This window comes from Camelus ferus, chromosome 12 (assembly GCF_009834535.1).
Source record: "Camelus ferus isolate YT-003-E chromosome 12, BCGSAC_Cfer_1.0, whole genome shotgun sequence".
NCBI lineage: Eukaryota > Metazoa > Chordata > Mammalia > Artiodactyla > Camelidae > Camelus > Camelus ferus.
In genome coordinates, this window is record NC_045707.1 from 52728722 (window position 1) to 52734107 (window position 5386).

The 5386-nt window shown below is 42.9% G+C and overlaps 1 long non-coding RNA gene across 1 annotated transcript; it reads left to right on the forward strand.

Moving 5' to 3' along the window:
* Positions 1-216: 216 nt before the first annotated feature.
* LOC116667814 lies at positions 217-4695 on the forward strand. Its single transcript, XR_004324892.1, has 3 exons — positions 217-636; positions 2629-2753; positions 4029-4695. It is a non-coding gene; the product is annotated as an uncharacterized LOC116667814 (long non-coding RNA).
* Positions 4696-5386: the final 691 nt, after the last annotated feature.

The window sequence follows — 5386 nt, forward strand, 5'->3', positions numbered from 1 at the left end:
CTTTAGCCCTTCTATGAGATGGACACTTTGTGCATTATTTTAAGTCTGTATTTCAGTGGATTAGTCAGACTTTGAGGGAAATCAGTTTAAGTAATTACCAGCCTGTTGACAAAGACACCTTAGAGGATACCTCCTTACATCAGACTCTCAGGGTTGCCACTGCCCTCACTGTTCTGCTGAATCAGCGCCACCTCTCTGGTGACCTTACTGTCCCCTCCCTCATTCCTAAAGAAGCCATCTGCCAGGGACTGACCTTGACTCAAGGCTGAACCACTCCTGCAGCACTGGCTGCAGGATGAGCGGGAGGCTGGTCTCTAGCCGAGAGCATTTTCTCGCTGGCTTCTCTCTTCCTCACTCCCTCCTCCAGTTACTTAGTCCAGAGTCCTGCCTCAGGCTCTGTGTTTAGGAGGTGAGAAGTCAGACCAGGGTCTCTGCACTGTTGACATGCTTCCATTCTGAGCTCCTTTAGAGTTGTTTTAGCTCCGCCAGTCAGTCTGATGAAGGGTTAGGGGATCAAACCTCTGCAATAACAAAAATGCTGACCTTCATGCAGACACGAGGGCGGCACCAAATTTCGGAAGTAACCGTTTCAGCGTCTCACTCAGCAGAACTTCCATGCGATGCTCAACCAAGAGGGTAAGTTCCCCGGAAACTGTTTCCACTGGGGATAATAGAGTTTCGCAAAAATGAGGTAAAATAATTTATGTTTAGAAATGTTTTCATAGAGCATGTGCTTTTGTAAATGCTTAGTAAGTTATATGCTAAAAGAATAGCAATAAACTTTTCATCTGCAAGTACCATTTCCTCCCAGGGGAACACAGAGGCGGCTGCCTCACTGCGGGGTGGCCCATTGCTCTGAACCACTCAGCTCTGTGTTCTGTCAGCCGTGTCCCAGGGGAACCAGACCTCACAGGGCCTGCCACTCACGTGTTAGTCGAAAGAGTTACTTATTTTTCAAAAACTTATGAGTGAGGTGTGAAATACACTCCACTATAATCCACTTGGGCAGTAAACTTTGAAAATTATACTATGTTCTCCAAGAGCAGACTTTCTGGATGGATAAAGATCTCTGTAAATCCCATCAGTTTTTACCCTTCCTTAAAAAGTAAAGGTTAGACATAGACCAAATGTCCAATTAAGGGAGGCAGGTGTAATAAATTATGGCAAATTCAATACAATAAAGTATTTCATGGCCATTAAAATCAGGTTATGGAAAAACATGTAATGATGTGGGAACACAATGTATTGAGTGGGAAAAGCAGGTTATATACTTAATAATATATAAACCCTGACCTCTTTTGCATATGAAAGTAAATTCCAGGTATGTGTGTATGATTATGCATATGTATGTGTGTACTTATGTATAGCCACATAAATATATATGCACCGCCACATACTTGTATATATTAAATAAGTATTAATTTATAAACATAAATATTATATATTCAACAAATCTCTGCAGTTTTGAAGAGTCTTCTATCTCTCCTTGCTCCCGTCTTTTCTTGCAAGTAAAAATCCTTCTTCACTCCTAATGAATCTTTGTTTCTTTAGCAGAACTAAAGATAAAGCTGTGTTTGAAAACTCATGGAGACAAGGGGTGTAAGTTAACTGCTGGAAGGATTGTTAGGAAGCTATTTCATATACGTTTTCCATGATAAAAAGCCCTTGACTTACATGGAAGCAGCAGAAAACAGGAGAGAGAAGAAAAAGAAGACTCTAGGAGGCTAATCCTAGTTAGTAACTTTGGTAATGTAGAAAAAGATTATTAGCAGGTGCCCTTCACCTGCTAATTATATTTAGAGGGAAAGTTTCAGAACTAGGCAAATAGGACCCAGAGTTATTTCACAACTCAGCGTTCAGAGACCTGCTCTCGCTAAAGCTTGAGGGGAAGTGTCGGTGGAGGGTCCACGGCTGGGGGGGGGGGAGATTGAGCTGCACATGGCAAGCTCTCCTTTGCAAACTTTAGGGGAAAAACAAATAATTTACAGAAATCATCTAATTTTAAGGACTTCAGATGGTTACGGAATCGATGAGAGCTAGATGGATACAGTTCTGGAGAGGCGATGCCCCCGGGGCTGTGTGAGCAGTGGCTGGTTCTCCTCCCACCCACCCACTCGCCAGGTTGGGGTGTGAGCTGTGTGAACCCAGCAGGGTCCCGAAGAGCCCCAGGTGGGGACAGGAAATGAGCAGAACTTTTTGTTCATACTTGTTATTTTGGTTAAAAAGTTCAAAAGGATCACACACATGTTCAGTAAGATCCTCACTTCTTACACGTGTTTGATTAGGGCATTTTTCCAGGATTACATTATTTTTACTTTAAAACAAATTGGCATCAAAGATATACTTATTTTTGTCTTATTTTGCACTTTTGTTGAACTTCATTTTCCCCTCAGGGCTTTCAGGCTAGCGACGTATTTTCTCATGATAGTCACAAGGGTAGCTTTTCTCGAAGATTCTCTTAGTCTGTGACTTGATGGTTTTCTGGATGAAATTTGCTGAAGTTCTTTTGAATGTTTTCTCTTTTTCTGCAAACTTGGAAACAATATTTGAAATTAAACTAGCTGGATTGTGTTACACTGGGCATGTCTTAGACTTTGTCATCACCACCACCTCCTGAATCTTCCACAGCTTTTCCAGCCGTATTTCCTTCATCCTGCCTGTTCACCCCCTCTTCAGTCACCTCATCTTTGCATCGCACGCATCAGCGAAGGAGTCTCATTCCACTCTGTTATTCTGAGGACCATGCAGCACAGGTTTGATGAGTGGTATTTTGTGTGTCTCTGTTGCCAGATCATGGTATAGAAACAGCCACTGGTGTCTATAAGTCTAATTGGATTAGATGCTCAATTCCAGAAACCCCAGAATCAACTTAGAACATTTACTCTTAAAGTTCTGTATATATTTATGTTTATATGTTTGTGGACTCTGACTAGTCCCCAGATCTGCAGTCAGCGAGCTGATGGGATGGTCCCAGCCCAAATGTCAGCAGGGGTGTTGTCCACGAAGGGCCAATGTCTCGTCTCTAGTCTGAAGGCAGGTAAAACTGATGTCCCGGCTAGAAGGCCGGTCAGGAGGAGCTCCCTTGAAGGACAGTGGGCCTTTTTGTTTTACACAAATAGATTTTTATTCAATGGATTGGACGAGGCCCACCCATATTGGGGAGGGCAATCTGCTTTACACAGCCCACCCTTTCAAACGTTAATCTCATCCAAAAACACCCTCCCTCACAGACACACTTATAACAATGTTTGACCAAAATCTGGGCACCCCACATCCCAGCCATCAAATTCACCATTGCGTAACCCAGCTTTTGAATCCCATTCTGACGCTCTCCTTCCTGGGACCAATCCTGATACCAGCTTTTGGCCCGTTTTCCCAGGAAGCACACAAGTTTATATGCTACTGATACATTGTGCAAGGAAATTATGGGGGAGTGGGGATGACAGCAAGGCTGAGTGAGGCAGAGAAGGAGGGAGAGCAAACACGGGGCACATTCCCAGGCTGACACGTCCTGACACCAAGGATAACCGGCCGCTGACCTCACGGGACGGCCTTACAAGACAGGAAGAAGAATTTTTTATCTCCTGACCCAGGTTCCCCTTCGTCAAAACTGTGCCCTGATCTTTAGCAGTAACTCCTCAGTAAAGACATGATTAGGTGTTATATTTCATAATTTACATGACATAATAACCTCCCGGCTAATGCAGACTTGGTAGGAGATGGTAGAGTTGCTGATATATTCTTATTACTCCAAATAAATTAATACAATTGGAAGGAAAGTCCATTGCAAAACATGCAGTAAAGATACCAAATAAACTTGCCAGTGGCCTGTCATAATCACTACCCGTGTGAGTAAAACTTTGTGCAAAATAATTAGAGAGTGACAGAGGGGGAAAAACAACTATTTACAGATTAGATGAGCAAAATCATAAATTTCCATGTGAGTGCAAATGAAGTATATTCTTCATTAATATTATTTTGACAGCTTTAATCACAGAACACCAAAATGTTCTTTTTCCAATTTAAAGCTAATTAAAACCTGTAAAGAACAATCTGCAACAACAAAACAGAACCGGAGCCGCCCAGCAGAGATGCTCAAGAAGCTGAAACAGAGAAGGCACCAGACGTACTGTAATTTCAGCAACGTGACTCACCACAAAACACCATCATAACCTTATTCATAATTTAATAATATGCTTGTGCTGGGAGATACTATCTTCGTTAATGAGCTATCTTTGCCTTTAAACTAAGCCTCAGATTTCTTTGTAGAGGAAATATTGTTTATTAAAATAATTGCACTTATTAATAAAATGGTATGTACCCACGCGTGAGAAGAGAAAACCTTTATTCTGGCCTAGGTTTCAACATCAGGCCCAAGAGCAGACTTACTTTTACACTCAGTGGTTGCCCTGCGACTTCCCGGAGTCGCTCTAGGTTGCGTGGGTAACAAACCCTCAAATCCACAGCAGTGGGGCAAACCCAGACACCAACGTCCCGTTGCACTCAGATGACCAAGGGACACACATCCCTGCTCGGGGGCTGTTCGGGGAACTTTCCCAGCAGCTCTGGGATATTTTCTAGTGGCAGATTCTGGAGGCTCAGTCTGGAGCCCTATGTTTTCACCAGTTCAACCCTTCTACAAGCATCTAATTCCTGTAGTAAATCCATTCTGCCTAAAAAGCTAAGTAGCATATGTTACCCATCCCCAAGGTCTTTAAACATCCCCGTCCTGTTCATCTCATAATAAACTCTCAACAAATATTTGTTGGCTGGTGGGTAGACATATATCAGAGATGTCATTACTCTGCTCTGAATATTTCTGGAGAATTTTTTGGTATTTCAATGAAGTAACAAAAATACCAGAATAAATGTGATAATCATATCTAATGATAGCCAGAACAACTACTCTCGTCCCCTAAATAAAACTCACAGCTGCGCTAAGAGTAGTCTTGTTCTGCAGGAGATCACTGGAAGCCGTGTGTCGTGAAGTTACTAGCTATTTGGGAAACACGTCTTAATAGTCTGCATGATCTCATTTCCAGCAAATGGCAAAGCTCCACATTTTCTGCTGTGAATGCACTGGAACATTTTAACTCTTCAAAAATGTTATTCAGCTTCTTAGATTTTGAAAGAAGCAAAAAGCTATTTGTACCATTTTTTTTCCCTTGTTAATCCAAATAGCTAAACCTATGAAAGACGGCAAACAAACCTGCATCAGGACAGGCATTAAACTTCCCTGGTGTGGGACGAAGGCAGGAGCAGAGGACCTCAGTGCGCCTTTGGGAGCAAAGCGGTTACAGACACCGCACGACGGGTGGTCTCCGCCTGAGTCCCGCTCCATCCAGTCCCGCATCAGCTCCTCCGGCCAGGCGACAGCTGCTCCCTC